The following is a 22726-nucleotide window of genomic DNA, read 5'->3' on the forward strand; positions in this document are numbered from 1 at the left end:
CGTTACCCATAACGGCCACAGTAATAATGTCCGTTACCCATAACGGCCACAGTGGTAATGCCCCTCACACACACACACACACACGAGGAGTAGTGACACACAGCAGCCACAGTAGAGATGCCCCTTAAACATAACGCCCCCACAGTAGTAGTGACACACTTAATGGCCACAGTAGTAATGCCCCTTACCCATAATGGCCACAGCAATATTGATACACATAATGGCCACAGTAGTAATGCTCATGACACAAAGGCTAGAGTTGCATTAACACACAACGCCCACAGTAGTAGGGACACACACACACACCTGCCACAATAATGCCATTTAAACATAAAGGCCACATTAGTAATGTCCCTTACACATACCGGACACAGTAGTAGTGAGACACATAATGGCCACAGTAGTAATACCCATTACACCTAAATGCCACAGTAGCAGTGATGCACATAACGGCCACAGTAGTAATGTCCTTAACATGTACTGGCCACAATAGTAGTGACACACACGAGACACAGTAGTAATGCATCTTACCCATAACGGCCACAGTAATAATGTCCCTTAACCATAATGGCCACAGTGGTAATGCCCCTTATATGCACACCGGCCACAGGAGGAGTAGTGACACACAACAGCCACAGTAGAGATGCCCCTTAAATATAACGCTCAAAGTAGTATTGACACACTTAATGACTACAGTAGTAATGCCCCATACCCATAACGGCTGCAGCAGTAGTGATGCACATAATGGCCACAGTAGTAACATCCTTAAAATACAACGGTCACAGTAGTAGTGATGCACCTAATGGCCAAAGCAATAGTGACACATCACGGCCACAGCAGTAGTGCCCCTTAAATATACAGCCCACGGTAGTAGTGACACACATAATGGCCGCAGTAGTGACACTTAATGGCCACAGTAGTAATGCCCTTTAAACAAAACGGCTACAGTAATAATGCCTCTTACCCATAACGGCCACAGCAGTAGTAAGACACATAATAGCCACAGTAATACTGTCCCTTACCCATAACATCAGGGACGTACATAATTGCCACAGTAATAATACTCCTTACCCATAAAGGCCACAGTAATAATGTCCTTTACATGTACTGGCCACAATAGTAGTGACACACATGGGCCACAGTAGTAATGCCCCTTACACAACGCCCAAAGTAGTAGTGACACACAACAGCCACAGTAGTAATGCCCATTACATGTACTGGCTACAATAGTAGTGGCACACATGGGCCACAGTAGTAATGCCCCTCACACACACACACACACACACACACACACACACACACGTCGACAGTAGTAATGACACCCATAAAAAGGCCTCAGGAGTAATATGCCTTACACAACGGCTACAGTAGCAGTGACACACATAATAACCACAGTAGTAATGCCCCTTACACATAACGGTCACCACAGTAGTTACGCACACAACGCCCACAGTAATAATGCACCTTAAAAAATAAAGGCCACAGTAGTAGTGGCGCACATAACGGCCACAGTAGTAATACCCGTTACCCATAACGGCCACAGTAGTAATGCCCTTTGCATGTGCTGGCCACAATAGTAGTGACACACATGGGCCACAGTAGTAATGCCCCTTACCCATAACAGCTAGAGTAAAAATGTCCCTTACCCATAATGGCCACAGTAATAATGTCCCTTACCCATAATGGCCACAGTAATAATGTCCCTTACACATACACCGGCCACAGGAGGAGTAGTGACACACAACAGCCACAGTAGTGATGCCCCTTAAACATAACTCCCACAGTAGTAGTGACACACTTAAATGGCCACAGTAGTAATGCCCTTTAAACATAACGGCTACAGTAATAATGCCCCTTACCCATAAAGGCCACATTAGTAATGCCCCTTCACAAAAACGGCCACAGTAGTAGTGACACACTTAATGACTACAGTAGTAATGCCCCTTACCAATAACGGCCGCAGCAGTAATGATGCACATAATGGCCACAGTAGTAATGCCTCTTACCAATAAAGGCCACATTAGTAATGTCCCTTTTACGTAAAGGCCACAGTAGTAAAGGCCACAGTAGTAATACCACACACACACACACACACACACACACACACACACACACACACCGGCCACAGTAGTAATGACACACACACACACCGGCCACAGTAGTAATGACACACACACACACACCGGCCACAGTAGTAATAGTAACGCCCCTTTCACATAACAGCCACAGCACTAATGACGCACATAATGGCCACAGTAGTAAGACCCCTAAACCATAACGGCCACAGTAGTAATACCCCTTACCCATAACGGCCACAGCGATGTTGATACACATAACGGCCACAGTAATAAAGTCCCTTACCAATAACGGCCGCAGCAGTAATGATGCACATAATGGCTACAGTAGTAATGCCTCTTACCAATAAAGGCCACATTAGTAATGTCCCTTTCACATAAAGGCCACAGTAGTAATACCCCACACACACACACACACACACACACACACACACACAGGCCACAGTAGTAATGACACACACACAAAAAACACACACACACACACCGGCCACAGTAGTAATGACACACACACCGGCCACAGTAGTAATAGTAACGTCCCTTTCACATAACAGCCACAGCACTAATGACGCACATAATGGAACACAGTAGTAAGACCCCTAAACCATAACGGCCACAGTAGTAATACCCCTTACCCATAACGGCCATAGCGATGTTGATACACATAATGGCCACAGTAGTAATGCTCATGACACAAAGGCTACAGTTGCATTAACACACAACGCCCACAGTAGTAGGGACACACACACACACACACACACACACACCTGCCACAATAATGCCATTTAAACATAAAGGCCACATTAGTAATGCCCCTTACACATACCGGACACAGTAGTAGTGAGACACATAATGGCCACAGTAGTAATACCGATACTTGTATACTATCACGGCTCCCACGATGGGCATCGCACAGGGAAAAAAATCGCATCGCATGCGATGTCATTTTTCACAGAAATCATGGACATGTGTTAAAATCATGTAAAATGCACCCCAAATGTCATTTTTCACACTATCACCCCCACTATCAACGCCAACCCGAAGCGTGGCGAGCGCAGCGAGCCCGCGAGGGGCGGCCGTACGCGTCGTACGACCTTTTCATACCCCCACTATCCACGTCAGCGTGGAGTTGAGAATAGAAAGTGTGGCGAGCGCAGCAAGCCCCGCGAGGGGACGCGGATACCTGTGAAGCCCATAACAGGCCTCAGGAGTAATATGCCTTACACAACGGCTACAGTAGCAGTGACACACATAATAACCACAGTAGTAATGCCCCTTACACATAACGGTCACCACAATAGTTACGCACACAACGCCCACAGTAATAATGCACCTTAAAAAATAAAGGCCACAGTAGTAGTGGCGCACATAACGGCCACAGTAGTAATACCCCTTACCCATAACGGCCACAGTAGTAATGCCCTTTGCATGTGATGGTCACAATAGTAGTGACACACATGGGCCACAGTAGTAATGCCCCTTACCCATAACAGCTAGAGTAATAATGTCCCTTACCCATAACGGCCACAGTAATAATGTCCCTTACCCATAATGGCCACAGTAATAATGTCCCTTACACATACACCGGCCACAGGAGGAGTAGTGACACACAACAGCCACAGTAGTGATGCCCCTTAAACATAACTCCCACAGTAGTAGTGACACACTTAATGGCCACAGTAGTAATGCCCTTTAAACATAACGGCTACAGTAATAACGGGGCAGATGTATGAACCAGCATTGCACAAATGCACTTAACGCTGGTTAACTGGGGTGGGGGGGGGGGGGATTACGATTTTCCTAATGTATTACTAGCACACCTAAGGTGCGCTAGTGACAGCCCGCCGAGTTACGCTCGGCGGGGCTGTCCCCTGCAATCCCCCCTCAGTGTTTAGCGGCTGGGGCGATGTATTAACAGCCCCGCCCAATTCGCCAGCTCAGGGCTAGCGTTGTCCTGTCCCCCACTGCGGGGACGACGCTAGCCCTGCTTCTGACTTGGGCTGCGCAGGAGATCTCACGGTTTTTGCGAGATCTCGCGCATGCCCATTAGAGCCGGGGGGGGGGGGAAAGCGCACTGAGCATGCGCAGGACACCAGGGCAGCCGATAAGGAGAGCCGTTAACGCTGGGCATAACGGCTCTCCTTATCAGCTTGCAGGGGGTTAATCCATTAGGAAATAACGGGTGCCTGCTTCTCCTCGTTATGCAGGAGAAGCGGGACCCGTTATTTGAGAAGCGCTAAGGGGGGTTAGTACATCTGCCCCAATGCCCCTTACCCATAAAGGCCACAGTAGTAGTGATGCACACAATGGCCACAGTATTAATGTCCTTAAAATACACAGGTCACAGTAGTAATACCCCTTACACATAACGGCAACAGTAATAAAGTCCCTTACCAATAACGGCCGCAGCAGTAATGCCCCTTACCCAATGGCCACAGCAGTAAACATAATGGCTGCTGCAGTAATGCCCCTTACACATAATGGTCACCATAGTAGTGGCACACATAATGCCCCTTACCCGTAGCACCCAAAGTAGTAATGCTCCTTAACCATAGCGGCTACAACAGGAGTGCTGCACACAATGCCCACAGTAGTAACGCCCCTTACTCCTACCAGCTACAGTAGTACTGGGACAACCGCAACAGTAGTAATGCCCCTTACACACACACACACACACACACACACACACACACACGAGTAGTAGTGACACACAAAGGCCACAGTAGTATTGACACACTTAATGGCCACAGTAGTAATGCCCCTTACACATACCGGACAGAGTAGTAGTGAGACAAATAATGGCCACAGTAGTAATATCCCTTACACCTAAATGCCACAGTAGCAGTGATGCACATAATGGCCACAGTAGTAATGTCCTTTACATGTACTGGCCACAATAGTAGTGACACACATGGGCCACAGTAGTAATGCCCCTTACCCATAACGGCCACAGTAATAATGCCCCTTACCCATAACGGCCACAGTAATAATGTCCCTTACCCATAACGGCCGGCCACAGTGGTAATGCCCCTCACACACACACACACACACAGGAGGAGTAGTGACACACAACAGCCACAGTAGAGATGCCCCTTAAACATAACGCCCACAGTAGTAGTGACACACTTAATGGCCACAGTAGTAATGCCCTTTAAACATAATGGCTACAGTAATAATGCCCCTTACCCATAACAGCCACAGCAATAGTAAGACACATAATAGCCACAGTAATACTGTCCCTTACCCATAACAGCAGGGACGTACATAATGGCCACAGTAATAGTACCCCTTACCCATAACGGCCACAGTAGTAATGCCCTTTACATGTACTGGCCACAATAGTAGTGAAACACATGGGCCACAGTAGTAATGCCCATAAACGGCCACAGTAATAATATCCCTTACCCAAAACGGCCACAGTAGTAATGCCCTTTACCCATAACGGCCACAGTAGTAGTGACACACATGGGCCACAGTAGTAATGCCCCTTTCCCATAATGGCCACAGTGGTAATGCCCCTTACACACACACACACACACACACACAGGCCACAGGGGGAGTAGTGACACACAACAGCCACAGTAGTGATGCCCCTTCACAAAAACGGCCACAGTAGTAGTAACACACTTAATGACTACAGTAGTAATGTCCCTTACCCATAATGGCCTCAGCAGTAGTGATGCACATAATGGCCACAGTAGTAATGTCCCTTACCCATAACGGCCACAGTAATAATGTCCTTTACATGTACTGGCCACAATAGTAGTGACACACATGGGCCACAGTAGTAATGCCCCTTACACAACACCCAAAGTAGTAGTGACACACCACAGTAGTAATGCCCCTCACACACACACACACAGGCGGAGTAGGGACACACAACAGCCACAGTAGAGATGCCCCTTAAACATAACGCTCACAGTAGTAGTGACACACTTAATGGCCACAGTAGTAATGCCCTTTAAACATAACGGCTACAGTAAGAATGCCTCTTACTATTGCTATGGCCGTTATGGGTAAGAGGCATTCTTACTGTAGCCGTTATGTTTAAAGGGCATTACTACTGTGGCCATTAAGTGTGTCACTACTACTGTGAGCGTTATGTTTAAGGAGCATCTCTACTGTGGCTGTTGTGTGTCCCTACTCCGCCTCTGTGTGTGTGTGTGTGTGTGTGTGTGTGTGTGTGTAAGGGGCATTACCACTGTGGCCATTATGGGAAAGGGGCATTACTACTGTGGCCGTTTTGGGTAAGGGATATTATTACTGTGGCCGTTTATGGGCATTACTACTGTGGCCCATGTGTTTCACTACTATTGTGGCCAGTACATGTAAAGGGCATTACTACTGTGGCCGTTATGGGTAAGGGGTACTATTACTGTGGCCATTATGTACGTCCCTGCTGTTATGGGTAAGGGACAGTATTACTGTGGCTATTATGTGTCTTACTATTGCTGTGGCTGTTATGGGTAAGGGGCATTATTACTGTAGCCATTATGTTTAAAGGGCATTACTACTGTGGCCATTAAGTGTGTCACTACTACTGTGGGCGTTATGTTTAAGGGGCATCTCTACTGTGGCTGTTGTGTGTCACTACTCCTCGTGTGTGTGTGTGTGAGGGGCATTACTACTGTGGCCGTTATGGGTAAGGGACGCTACTACTGTGGCCGTTTGTGTGTGTGTGTGTGTGTGTGTGTAAGGGGCATTACTACTGTGGCGCGTCACTACTACTTTGGGCGTTGTGTAAGGGGCATTACAACTGTGGCCCATGTGTGTCACTACTATTGTGGCCAGTACATGTAAGGGGCATTACTGCTGTGGCCGTCATGTGCATCACTACTGCTGTGACAGTTATGTGTTAGGGTTATTACTACGGTGGCAGTTATGGGCATCACGGCTACTGTGGCATTTAGGTGTAAGGGGTATTACCGCTGTGGACATTACTATTACTTTGGCCATTATGTACGTCCCTACTGTTATGGGTAAGGGACAGTATTACTGTGGCTATTATGTGTCTCACTACTACTGTGTCCGGTATGTGTAAGGGGGATTACTAATGTGGCCGTTATGTTTAAATGGCATTATTGTGGCAGGTGTGTGTGTCCCTACTACTGTGGGTGTTGTGTTAATGCAACTGTAGCCTTTGTGTCATGAGCATTACTACTGTGGCCGTTATATGTATCAATATTGCTGTGGCCGTTATGGGTAAGGGGCATTACTATTGTGGCCGTTATGGGTTAGGGGTATTACTACTGCGGCCATTATGTGCGTCATTACTGCTGTGGCTGTTATGTGAAAGGAGCGTTACTATTACTAACGTGGCCGTGTGTGTGTGTGTGTGTGTGTCATTACTACTGTGGCTGGTGTGTGTAAGGGGCATTACCACTGTGGCCATTATGGGTAAGGGGCATTACTACTGTGGTGTGTCACTACTACTTTGGGTGTTGTGTAAGGGGCATTACTACTGTGGCCCATGTGTGTCACTACTATTGTGGCCAGTACATGTTAAGGGCATTACTACTGTGACCGTTATATTTTAAGGGTATTCCTACTATGGCCTTAATGGTTAAGGGGTACTATTACTTTGGCCATTATGTACGTCCCTACTGTTATGGGTAAGGGACAGTATTACTGTGGCTATTATGTGTCTTACCATTGCTATGGCCGTTATGGGTAAGACACATAATAGCCACAGTAATACTGTCCCTTACCCATAACAGTAGGGATGTACATAATGGCCAAAGTAATAGTACCCCTTACCCATAAAGGCCACAGTAGGAATACCCTTAAAATATAACGGTCACAGTAGTAATGCCCTTAACATGTACTGGCCACAATAGTAGTGACACACATGGGCCACAGTAGTAATGCCCCTTACACAACACCCAAAGTAGTAGTGACACACCACAGTAGTAATGCCCCTTACCCATAATGGCCACAGTGGTAATGCCCCTTACACACACCAGCCACAGTAGTAATGACACACACACACACACACACACACACACACACACGGCCACGTTAGTAATAGTAACGCTCCTTTCACATAACAGCCACAGCAGTAATGACGCACATAATGGCCGCAGTAGTAATACCCCTAACCCATAACGGCCACAATAGTAATGCCCCTTACCCATAACGGCCACAGCAATATTGATACATATAACGGCCACAGTAGTAATGCTCATGACTAGAGACAGGATTATATGCATTTGCATATTTGCATATTTTGCCCATTCTCACTGGTTATTGCATATTTTACCAAAAATCTAGTGATGGTGCATATTTTAGGCACTGCCCTCTTCCCACCCGCGAGTCAGAGCACTGCTTTGCCCTGCTGCTGCTGGCCAGGTAGTAGTAGAGTGTGCAGGCTGGGGCAATATGTGTGCAGTGTGGGGAACCTTGGATGTACGCTATGTCTGACACTGCTCTGGGCTGCCAATCCATGTTGATAAAAGTCAGTCGGGCAGATGACATTACAAAGCTCCTGAACCTTTGCCTGCCCCTGGCCTGGAACTTTCCACCAAGAGACAGACTTCTGCAGCAGAGGAGGCAGGCGGAAGGGTTGTGACATCACGCAGCGCAGAGAAAATGCTGTGTCACAGTGAGAATGCGGCGCAGGGAGGAAGCCATCAACTGCGCCGCCCTCACACGCTATACTGACATTTGCGGCGCTGGCGATGAGGGTCCGTGTAGTTTATGCAAGAGCATCTTTGGACGCTGCAGTCTGCTGTAGCAGCCAGGAAGAAAAAATATCCTGTGTACAGCACTAGACATCTGCAGATGCTGTGGGCCTAGTTTTGAGGTTTATTTGCAACTAATTGATGATTTTTAAATAAATAAGTTAAAAAATAACTTTTTATTATTAAATGTAGCATATTTTAACACTTTTCATGCATATTTTAAGTATTTTTCATGCATATTTGCATGCATATTTCAAGCTTTTTATGTTGCATATAATCCTGTCTCTACTCATGACACAAAGGCTACAGTTGCATTAACACAACACCCACAGTAGTAGGGACACACACACACACACACACACCTGCCACAATAATGCCATTTAAACATAAAGGCCACATTAGTAATGCCCCTTACACATACCGGACACAGTAGTAGTGAGACACATAATAGCCACAGTAATACTGTCCCTTACCCATAACAGTAGGGACGTACATAATGGCCAAAGTAATAGTAATGTCCACAGCGGTAATACCCCTTACACCTAAATGCCACAGTAGCCGTGATGCCCATAACTGCCACCGTAGTAATAACCCTAACACATAACTGTCACAGCAGTAGTGATGCACATGACGGCCACAGCAGTAATGCCCCTTACCCATAACGGCCACAGTAGTAATGCCCCTTACCCATAACGGCCACAGTAGTAATGCCCTTTACATGTACTGGCCACAATAGTAGTGACACACATGGGCCACAGTAGTAATGCCCCTTACACAACGCCCAAAGTAGTAGTGACGCGCCACAGTAGTAATGCCCCTTACACACACACACACACACACACAACGGCCACAGTAGTACCGTCCCTTACCCATAACGGCCACAGTAGTAGTGTCCCTTACCCATAACGGTCACAGTAATAATGTCCTTCACATGTACTGGCCACAATAGTAGTGACACACATGGGCCACAGTAGTAATGTCCCTTACCCATAACGGCCACAGTAATACTGTCCCTTACCCATAACAGCAGGGATGTACATAATGGCCACAGTAATAGTACCCCTTACCCATAAAGGCCACAGTAGGAATGCCCTTAAAAAATAACGGTCACAGTAGCACTGTCCCTTACCCATAACGGCCACAGTAGTAATGCCCTTTACATGTACTGGCCACAATAGTAGTGACACACATGGGCCACAGTAGTAATGCCCCTTACACAACACCCAAAGTAGTAGTGACACACGACAGTAGTAATGCCCCTTACACACACACACACACAGGCGGAGTAGGGACACACAACAGCCACAGTAGAGATGCCCCTTAAACACAACGCTCACAGTAGTAGTGACACTTAATGGCCACAGTAGTAATGCCCTTTAAACATAACGGCTACAATAATAATGCCTCTTACCCATAACGGCCACAGCAATAGTAAGACACATAATAGCCACAGTAATACTGTCCCTTACCCATAACAGTAGGCACGTACATAATGGCCAAAGTAATAGTACCCCTTACCCATAAAGGCCACAGTAGGAATGCCCTTAAAATATAACGGTCATAGTAGTAATGCCCCTTACCCGTAACGGCCAAAGCAATATTGATACATATAACGGCCACAGTAGTAATGCTCCTGACACAAAGGCTACAGTTGCATTAACACAACACCCACAGTAGTAGGGACACACACACCTGCCACAATAATGCCATTTAAACATAACGGCCACATTAGTAATGCCCCTTACACATACCGGACACAGTAGTAGTGAGACACATAATGGCCACAGTAGTAATACCCATTACACCTAAATGCCACAGTAACCGTGATGCCCATAACTGCCACAGTAGTAACAACCCGTACACATGACGGCCACAGCAGTAGTGATGCACATGACGGCCACAGCAGTAGTGATGCACATGACGGCCACAGCAGTAGTGATGCACATGACGGCCACAGCAGTAGTGATGCACATGACGGCCACAGCAGTAGTGCCCCTTACCCATAACGGCCACAGTAATAATGTCCCTTACCCATAACAGCAGATATGTACATAACGGCCACAGTAATAGTACCCCTTACCCATAAAGGCCACAGTAGGAATGCCCTTAAAATATAACGGTCACAGTAGTAATGCCCCTTACCCATAACAGCCACAGTAGTAATGCCCTTTACATGTACTGGCCACAATAGTAGTGACACACATGGGCCACAGTAGTAATGCCCCTTACCCATAACAGCCAAAGTAGTAGTGACACACCACAGTAGTAATGCCCCTCACACACACACACACACACAGGCGGAGTAGGGACACACAACAGCCACAGTAGAGATGCCCCTTAAACATAACGCTCACAGTAGTAGTGACACACTTAATGGCCACAGTAGTAATGCCCTTTAAACATAACGGCTACAGTAAGAATGCCTCTTACCCATAACGGCCACAGCAATAGTAAGACACATAATAGCCACAGTAATACTGTCCCTTACCCATAACAGTAGGGACATACATAATGGCCAAAGTAATAGTACCCCTTACCCATAAAGGCCACAGTAGGAATACCCTTAAAATATAACGGTCCCAGTAGTAATGCCCCTTACCCGTAACGGCCACAGTAGTAATGCCCTTTACATGTACTGGCCAAAATAATAGTGACACACATGGGCCACAGTAGTAATGCCCCTTACACAACACCCAAAGTAGTAGACACCACAGTAGTAATTCCCCTTACCCATAAATGCCACAGTAATAATGTCCCTTACCCATAATGGCCACAGTGGTAATGCCCCTTACACACACAGGGCACAGGGGGAGTAGTGACACACAACAGCCACAGTAGTGATGCCCCTTAAACGTAACGCCCACAGTAGTAGTGAGACACATAATGGCCACAGAAGTAATAACCCTTACCCATAACGGCCACAGTAGTAATGCCCTTTACATGTACTGGCCACAATAGTAGTGACACACATGGGCCACAGTAGTAATGCCCATAACGGCCACAGTAATAATTTCCCTTAGCCATAACGGCCACAGTAATAATGTCCCTTACCTAAAACGGCCACAGTAGTAATGCCCTTTACCCATAACGGCCACAGTAGTAGTGACACACATGGGCCACAGTAGTAATGCCCCTTACCCATAACGGCCACAGTAATAATGTCCCTTACCCATAATGGCCACAGTGGTAATGCCCCTTACACACACACACACACACACACACAGGCCACAGGGGGAGTAGTGACACACAACAGCCACAGTAGTGATGCCCCTTCACAAAAACGGCCACAGTAGTAGTAATACACTTAATGACTACAGTAGTAATGTCCCTTACCCATAATGGCCTCAGCAGTAGTGATGCACATAATGGCCACAGTAGTAATGCCCCTTACACAATTGCCACAGTAATAATGTCCTTTACATGTACTGGCCACAATAGTAGTGACACACATGGGCCACAGTAGTAATGCCCCTTACACAACGCCCAAAGTAGTACTTACACACACACACGCGGAGTAGGGACACACAACAGCCACAGTAGAGATGCCCCTTAAACATAACGCTCACAGTAGTAGTGACACACTTAATGGCCACAGTAGTAATGCCCTTTAAACATAATGGCTACAGTAATAATGCCTCTTATCAATAACGGCCACAGCAATAGTAAGACACATAATAGCCACAGTAATACTGTCCCTTACCCATAACAGTAGGGACGTACATAATGGCCAAAGTAATAGTACCCCTTACCCGTAACGGCCACAGTAGTAATGCCCTTTACATGTACTGGCCAAAATAATAGTGACACACATGGGCCACAGTAGTAATGCCCCTTACATTTTCTGGCCACAATAGTAGTGACACACATGGGCCACAGTAGTAATGCCCCTTACACACACACACACACAAACAATGGCCACAGTAGAAATGCTCATGACACAAAGGCTACAGTTGCATTAACACAACACCCACAGTAGTAGGGACACACACACACCTGCCACAATAATGCCATTTAAACATAACAGCCACATTAGCAATGCCCCTTACACATACCGGACACAGTAGTAGTGAGACACATAATGGCCACAGTAGTAATACCCCTTTCACCTAAATGCCACAGTAGCCGTGATGCCCATAACTGGCACAGTAGTAATAACCCTTACACATAACTGCCACAGCAGTAGTGATGCACATGACGGCCACAGCAGTAATGCCCCTTACCCATAACGGCCACAGTAGTAATGCCATTTACATGTACTGGCCACAATAGTAGTGACACACATGGGCCACAGTAGTAATGCCCCTTACACAACGCCCAAAGTAGTAGTGACGCGCCACAGTACTAATACCCCTTACACACACACACACACACACACACACAACGGCCACAGTAGTAGTGTCCCTTACCCATAACGGCCACAGTAGTAGTGTCCCTTACCCATAACGGCCACAGTAATAATGTCCTTTACATGTACTGGCCAAAAAAGTAGTGACACACATGGGCCACAGTAGGAATGCCCTTAAAATATAACGGTCACAGTAGTAATGCCCCTTACCCATAACGGCCACAGTAGTAATGCCCTTTACATGTACTGGCCACAATAGTAGTGACACACATGGGCCACAGTAGTAATGCCCCTTACACAACAAACAAAGTAGTAGTGACACTTCACAGTAGTAATGCCCCTTAAACACAACTCTTACAGTAGTAGTGACACACTTAATGGCCACAGTAGTAATGCCCTTTAAACATAACGGCTACAATAATAATGCCTTTTACCCATAACGGCCACATCAATAGTAAGACACATAATAGCCACAGTAATACTGTCCCCTACCCATAACAGGAGGGACGTACATTATGGCCAAAGTAATAGTAACCCTTACCCATAAAGGCCACAGTAGGAATGCCCTTAAAATATAACGGTCATAGTAGTAATGCCCCTTACACCTAAATGCCACAGTAGCCGTGATGCCCATAACTGCCACAGTAGTAATAACCCTTACACATAACTGCCACAGCAGTAGTGATGCACATGACGGCCACAGCAGTAGTGATGCACATGATGGCCACAGCAGTAATGCCCCTTACCCATAATGGCCACAGTAGTAATGCTCTTTACATGTACTGGCCACAATAGTAGTGACACACATGGGCCACAGTAGTAATGTCCCTTACCCATAACGGCCACAGTAATAATGTCCCTTACCCATAACAGCAGGGATGTACATAATGGCCACAGTAATAGTACCCATTACCCATAACGGCCACAGTAGTAATGCCCTTTACATGTACTGGCCGCAATAGTAGTGACACACATGGGCCACAGTAGTAATGCCCATAACGGCCACAGTAATAATGTCCCTTAGCCATAACGGCCACAGTAGTAATGCCCTTTACCCATAACGGCCACAGTAGTAATGCCCTTTACCCATAACGGCCACAGTAGTAATGCCCTTTACCCATAACAGCCACAGTAGTAGTGACACACATGGGCCACAGTAGTAATGCCCCTTACACAATTGCCACAGTAATAATGTCCCTTACCCATAACGGCCACAGTAATAATGTCCTTTACATGTACTGGCCATAATAGTAGTGACACACATGGGCCACAGTAGTAATGCCCCTTACACAACACCCAAAGTAGTAGTGACACACCACAGTAGTAATGCACCCTTACTTACACACACACACACACAGGCGGAGTAGGGACACACAACAGCCACAGTAGAGATGCTCTTTAAACATAACACTCACAGTAGTAGTGACACACTTAATGGCCACAGTAGTAATGCCCTTTAAACATAACGGCTACAGTAATAATGCCTCTTACCCATAACGGCCACAGCAATAGTAAGACACATAATAGCCACAGTAATACTGTCCCTTACCCATAACAGTAGGGATGTACATAATGGCCAAAGTAATAGTACCCCTTACCCATAAAGGCCACAGTAGGAATACCCTTAAAATATAACGGTCACAGTAGTAATGCCCCTTACCCGTAACGGCCACAGTAGTAACGCCCTTTACATGTACTGCCCAAAATAATAGTGACACACATGGGCCACAGTAGTAATGCCCCTTACATTTTCTGGCCACAATAGTAGTGACACACATGGGCCACAGTAGTAATGCCCCTTACACAACACAAAAGGAGTAGACAAACCACAGTAGTAATGCCCCTTACACACACACACACAAACAAACAAACAAATGGCAACAGTAGAAATGCCCCTTACCCATAACGGTCACAGTAGTAATGCCCTTTACATGTACTGGCCACAATAGTAGTGACACACATGGGCCACACTAGTAATGTCCCATACCCATAACGGCCACAGTAATAATGTCCCTTACCCATAACGGCCACAGTAATAATGCCCTTGACCCATAACGGCCACAATAGTAGTGACACACATGGGCCACAGTAGTAATGCCCCTTACCCATAAATGCCACAGTAGTAATGTCCCTTACCCATAATGGACACAGTAATAATGCCCTTGACCCATAACGGCCACAATAGTAGTGACACACATGGGCCACAGTAGTAATGCCCCTTACACAACACAAAAGGAGTAGACAAACCACAGTAGTAATGCCCCTTACACACACACACACAAACAAACAAATGGCAACAGTAGAAATGCCCCTTACCCATAACGGTCACAGTAGTAATGCCCTTTACATGTACTGGCCACAATAGTAGTGACACACATGGGCCACACTAGTAATGTCCCATACCCATAACGGCCACAGTAATAATGTCCCTTACCCATAACGGCCACAGTAATAATGTCCCTTACCCATAACGGCCACAGCAATAATGCCCTTGACCCATAACGGCCACAATAGTAGTGACACACATGGGCCACAGTAGTAATGCCCCTTACCCATAAATGCCACAGTAATAATGTCCCTTACCCATAATGGACACAGTAATAATGCCCTTGACCCATAACGGCCACAATAGTAGTGACACACATGGGCCACAGTAGTAATGCCCCTTACACAACTCCGAAAGTAGTAGTGACACACCACAGTAGTAATGCCCCTTACACACACACACACACACACACACACACAGGCGGAGTAGGGACACACAACAGCCACAGTAGAGATGCCCCTTAAACACAACGCTCACAGTAGTAGTGACCCACTTAATGGCCACAGTAGTAATGCCCTTTAAACATAACGGCTACAGTAATAATGCCTCTTACCCATAACGGCCACAGCAATAGTAAGACACATAATAGCCACAGTAATACTGTCCCTTACCCATAACAGTAGGGACGTACATAATGGCCAAAGTAATAGTACCCCTTACCCATAAAGGCCACAGTAGGAATACCCTTAAAATATAACGGTCCCAGTAGTAATGCCCCTTACCCGTAACGGTCACAGTAGTAATGCCCTTTACATGTACTGGCCACAATAGTAGTGACACACATGGGCCACAGTAGTAATGCCCCAGTAATAATGTCCCTTACTGTCCCACACAAGAGATTACTGTCCCACACAAGAGATTGATTAATAAAATGGAGAACCTAGGATTGGGTGAAATTATCTGCAGATGGGTAGGGAATTGGCTATGTAATAGAGAACAAAGAGTGGTTGTGAATGGTGCCGTATCAGATATGATACCGGTACTAAGTGGAGTGCCCCAGGGCTCGGTTTTGGGGCCCATTTTGTTTAACATTTTTATTAACGATATTGGGATAGGGTTACTCAGCAATGTATCCATCTTTGCGGACGATACAAAACTTAGCAAAGTCATCAAATCACCAGAAGATGTCACCATGCTTCAAAATGATCTTGCAATTCTAGATGAGTGGGCTAAAAAATGGAAGATGAGGTTCAATGTAGATAAATGTAAGGTTATGCACCTTGGGAGACACAACCAGTGTGCAAGTTACAACCTTAGCGGAGAGGAACTGGGTAATTCCATACTTGAAAAGGATCTAGGAGTCCAAATAGACAGCAATCTAGGATGTAGTGCCCATTGTAATGTAGCTACAAAAAAGGCCAACAAAATTCTGGCATGTATTAAGAGGGGAATGGAAACTAGGGACTCAAGGGTAATTATGCCACTATATAAAGCATTGGTGCGACCTCACCTAGAGTACGGAGTACAGTTCTGGGCCCCACACTATAAAAAGGACATCATAGAATTAGAAAAAGTCCAAAGGCGAGCAACAAAGCTTATTAGAGGAATGGAGAATTTAAGCTACGGGGAGAGATTAAGCAATTTGGGACTATTTACATTAGAAAAGAGACGTTTAAGGGGGGACATGCTCAACATGTACAAGTATATCAAGGGCCAATATAAGGAACTGTCACACACCCTATTTTCTACTAGAAAGGAATCTAGGACGCGAGGGCATGAGTATAGATTAGAAGAAAAAAGATTTCATTCAGCTAGTAGAAAGAATTTCTTTACGGTCAGAACAGTCAAACTCTGGAACTCTCTTCCCAGAGAGGTGGTATTGGCTGGCTCATTAAATGCGTTCAAGGCAAAGTTGGACAAACATTTACTGGGGAAAAACATCCATGGGTACAAATAAGAAATATAATTTGTCTGTAAAATAGCAGAACCTACCAAATCAGCAATGGATATCTATACCAGGTTGAACTAGATGGACGCAAGTCTTTTTTCAGCCTTACCTACTATGTAAACTATGTAAATAATGGCCACAGTGGTAATGCCCCTTACGCACACAGGCCACAGGGGGAGTAGTGACACACAACAGCCACAGTAGTGATGCCCCTTAAACGTAACGCCCACAGTAGTCGTGACACACTTAATGGCTACAGTAGTAATGCCCCTCACACACACCAGCCACAGTAGTAATGACACACACACACACGGCCACGGTAGTAATAGTAACGCTCCTTTTACATAACAGCCACAGCAGTAATGATGCACATAATGGCCGCAGTAGTAATACCCCTAACCCATAATGGCCACAATAGTAATGCCCCTTACCCATAACGGCCACAGCAATATTGATACATATAACGGCCACAGTAGTAATGCTCATGACACAAAGGCTACAGTTGCATTAACACAACCCCCACAGTAGTAGGGACACACACACCTGCCACAATAATGCCATTTAAACATAACGGCCACATTAGCAATGCCCCTTACACATACCGGACACAGTAGTAGTGAGACACATAATGGCCACAGTAGTAATACCCCTTACACATAACTGCCACGGCAGTAGTGATGCACATGATGGCCACAGCAGTAGTGATGCACATGATGGCCACAGCAGTAATGCCCCTTACCCATAACGGCCACAGTAGTAATGCCCTTTACATGTACTGGCCACAATAGTAGTGACACACATGGGCCACAGTAGTAATGCCCCTTACACAACGCCCAAAGTAGTAGTGACGCTCCAAAGTAGTAATGCCCCTTACACACACACACACACACACACAACGGCCACAGTAGTAGTGTCCCTTACCCATAACGGCCACAGTAATAATGTCCTTTACATGTACTGGCCACAATAGTAGTGACACACATGGGCCACAGTAGTAATGTTCCTTACCCATAACGGCCACAGTAATACTGTCCCTTACCCATAACAGCAGGGATGTACATAATGGCCACGGTAATAGTACCCCTTACCCATAAAGGCCACAGTAGGAATGCCCTTAAAATATAACGGTCACAGTAGTAATGCCCCTTACCCCTAACGGCCACAGTAGTAATGCCCTTTACATGTACTGGCCACAATAGTAGTGACACACATGGGCCACAGTAGTAATGCCCCTTACACACACACACACACACACACACACAGGCGGAGTAGGGACACACAACAGCCACAGTAGAGATGCCCCTTAAACACAACGCTCACAGTAGTAGTGACACACTTAATGGCCACAGTAGTAATGCCCTTTAAACATAACGGCTACAATAATAATGCCTCTTACCCATAGTAAGACACATAATAGCCACAGTAATACTGTCCCTTACCCATAACAGTAGGGACGTACATAATGGCCAAAGTAATAGTACCCCTTACCCATAAAGGCCACAGTAGGAATGCCCTTTACATGTACTGGCCAAAATAATAGTGACACACATGGGCCACAGTAGTAATGCCCCTTACATTTTCTGGTCACAATAGTAGTGACACACATGGGCCACAGTAGTAATGCCCCTTACACAACACCCAAAGTAGTAGTGACACCACAGTAGTAATGCCCCTTACACACACAATGGCCACAGTAGAAATGCCCCTTACCCATAACGGTCACAGTAGTAATGCCCTTTACATGTACTGGCCACAATAGCAGTGACACACATGGGCCACAGTAGTAATGCCCCTTACCCATAACTGCCACAGTAATAATATCCCTTACCCATGACGGCCACAGTAATAATGTCCCATACCCATAACGGCCACAGTAATAATGTCCCTTACCCATAACGGCCACAGTGGTAATGCCCTTTACCCATAACGGCCACAATAGTAGTGACACACATGGGCCACAGTAGTAATGCCCCTTACCCATAACGGCCACAGTAATAATGTCCCTTACCCATAATGGCCACAGTGGTAATGCCCCTTACACACACACACACACACACACACACACACCACAGGGGGAGTAGTGACACACAACAGCCACAGTAGTGATGCCCCTTAAACCTAACGCCCACAGTAGTAGTGACACACTTAATGGCTACAGTAATAATGCCCCTTACCCATAAGGGCCACAGTAGTAATGCCCCTTCACAAAAATGGCCACAGTAGTAGTAACACACTTAATGACTACAGTAGTAATGCCCCTTAGCCATAATGGGCTCATCAGTAGTGATGCACATAATGGCCACAGTAGTAATGCCCCTTACCCATAATGGCCACAGTAGTAATGCCCCTTTCACATAACAGCCAGAGTAGTAATACCCCTCACACACACCAGCCATAGTAGTAATGACACACACACACGGCCACGGCAGTAATAGTAACGCTCCTTTCACAGCCACAGCAGTAATGACACACATAATGGCCCCAGTAGTAATACCCCTAACCCATAACGGCCACAATAGTAATTCCCCTTACCCATAACGGCCACAGCAATATTGATACATATAACGGCCACAGTAGTAATGCTCATGACACAAAGGCTACAGTTGCATTAACACACAACGCCCACAGTAGTAGGGACACACACACACACACACACACACACCTGCCACAATAAGGCCGTTTAAACATAACGGCCACATTAGTAATGCCCCTTACACATAACGGACACAGTAGTAGCGAGACACATAACTGCCACAGTAGGAATACCCGTTACATATAACAGTCACAGCAGTAGTGATGCACATAATGGCCACAGTAGTAATGCGCCTTAAACATAACTGCCACAGTAGTAGCGACACACTTAAGGCCACAGTAGTAATGACCTGTAAACATAACGGCCACACTCAGTAGCAATGCACCTTACACATAAAGGCAGGTTGACACCTTTAAGTGGTCGACATACTTAAGGCCGACAGTGTCAGAAGGTCACACAAGCAAGAGGTTGACATGAGTTTTTCATGTTTATTTGTGTCTATGTCCACAGGGACACCGTATAAAAGTGTACTGCTGCGCTCGCCATGCTTCGGGCACACTATTCTATTCTCCCTCCACTTCATAGTGGATGATAAAGAATGAACCAAGTCGGTCGAAACAACAAAAAAAACATGAAAAACTTGTGTCAACTATCTGTCGACCTTTTGCTTGTGTCGACTTGTCACTGTTGACTTTGAGTATATTGAACATTTAAATGTCCTACCCACTGACGACCATTAGTGGTCGACCAAGAGTCAACATATCATGAGTCCGGATGCCTAAGGCAAATAGTAATAACAATACAGGGACAATGGTAGGAATGGCCATTCACCATCATTGATACGAAATCATCGATGGTTTATGAGCGATGTCAAATACTTTTGCCATCGATGGGGGAGAACTAAATGGTTTTCCTCCATCGATTTCACAACAATACCGGTTTTGTTTTAAGGCAGTGGTAGCCAACCCTAACCCTCGAGAGCTACCAACAGTTCACATTTTCCGGACAAGCTAGCTGCTGCACAGCTGCACTCATTAATCACTGACACATTACACAGATGGAGCTAATTAGCTCACTTGTGATTCTGTGAGGCATGGGTCCTCAAACTGCGGCCCTCCAGATGTTGTGAAACTACAAATCCCAGCATGCCTTGCCACAGTTTAGCTATAAGGGAGTGTTAAAGCTGTGGCAAGGCATGCTGGGATTTGTAGTTTTACAACATCTGGAGGGCCGCAGTTTGGAGGACCCATGCGAGGAGACCTGCAAAACATGCACTGTTGGTAGCTCTCGAGGACTAGGGTTGGCTACCCCAGTTTTAAGGTGTAGGGACACGGTGCAAAGCTTCACCCCCATTAACCCTGAAGTCCCGTCCCCACATTCAGATCGGCCCACTGGCCAGCCAGTCAAAGAAAATGGATGACCATCGATAGCTACAACTATCGATGGTCATCCATCACATTGTTTATTTCATTACCATGAATAGCTGGTTCTAGTATCACCATCAATGGCAACCATAGACTATGATAGTTGGTTGATTTAACTGCACTGATTGGCCATCTCTAACAAGGTGCCAGTTGCTGATACATTGGTTGGCAACGCTATCATTCAGCAAAAAAATTAGGGGGCTGGATTTGGTGGCAGCTGATTGGATGCCGCTGCAGAGCGGTGACTGGGAGTAAGGACCAGAGCTATGCATATGTGGCCATAATAGGCTGTGCTGAGCTGCCGCGGATATAGCGCTTACGGCCATTAAAGCGCAGCGCTGCCGCCTTTTGTAAGCGCAGCCTCGGCAGGACAGCGGGCTGCAGCTACAACTCCACGCTGCTGGTGCCGCCGCCTGTCTTGCAGCTGGACAGGTGAAGCGGTAGAAGCAGGGACGCAGGACGGGGAGCGCCGGCTCCAAGGCGGAGTTAGTACATAGTCCCCTGGACACACATGTACATTGGAGTAAGATAGAAGTGCTAGGTTCTATCATTATTCATGTGTATATATATATGGTGGTAAAGGTGTCATTATTCATGTATACATATGGTAAGGTCATTTATTTATATTTTTTATTAGTAGCACTGTACATGTATACATGAATCTATCACCAGGATACTGTATATGAATACATGAATGACACTACCATATGTATACACATGAATAATTAGACTAATATACGGTATTAGTATGTACAGTGCAGTATACTGGTGATAGGTTCCATCCTTGCCTGTTGTATGACCCTGGCTCAGGCTGCACACCTGTCTCTGGATTGCAGGCAGGTAGATAACAGTACTGACACTAGCAATATAATAACGTACTGTAAAGCCACATGATAATAGCACATATATACATACACACACGCATGTAACCTACCTGGCGTCACCCCTGCATCCTCCAAGCACTACTTCTCTCTCTGCCTCTCAGAGCTGTTCTGTGTGAAATTGAACTTGCTCAGTTAATGAAGTAATACCCTTCAGGTGCTGGACAAGGTGGGCTTGGGTCCAATCAGTCTGATGAGAGCAAACACCTGGTGATGTATGGGAATATATGACTATTAACCATTTACTCCCAAATGCTGGAACACAGACAAAAACCATTGCTTGGATGCATTTGTAAAAGCAGATGGCTGTAACCTATATGTATGAATGACCACTTTACAGTGTTTGGGAGCAAATGTTTAATTGTTATAATCCCATACATTACAGATTTGGGTTCCCACCAGATCAACTGGACAGATAAATCTGTAGTTATGTACCAAGGTACATGGTTTCCAGGTCTCCACACAGAGTCTCAGGTGAAGTGATTGGCCCCACCTGTGGATCTTTTAAAATGTGTCAATGAATAATGAATGCACCTGTGTACTTGCAGGGTGACCTGAGAACCGCAAACTGTTGGGG

At 45.9% G+C, this 22726-nt stretch overlaps 1 protein-coding gene across 1 annotated transcript in view; it reads right to left on the bottom strand.

Moving 5' to 3' along the window:
• Positions 1 to 22323, bottom strand: part of AMN (amnion associated transmembrane protein) — an 87216-nt gene extending 64893 nt beyond the window's left edge. The window contains exon 1 of the mRNA XM_083165927.1: positions 22203 to 22323. The gene's annotated coding sequence lies outside the window, so the exon portion shown is untranslated. The remainder of the gene's footprint in view (positions 1 to 22202) is intronic.
• Positions 22324 to 22726: the final 403 nt, after the last annotated feature.

The sequence above is a fragment of the Crinia signifera genome, chromosome 12 (assembly GCF_055691185.1).
Source record: "Crinia signifera chromosome 12, ASM5569118v1, whole genome shotgun sequence".
Classification (NCBI taxonomy): domain Eukaryota; kingdom Metazoa; phylum Chordata; class Amphibia; order Anura; family Myobatrachidae; genus Crinia; species Crinia signifera.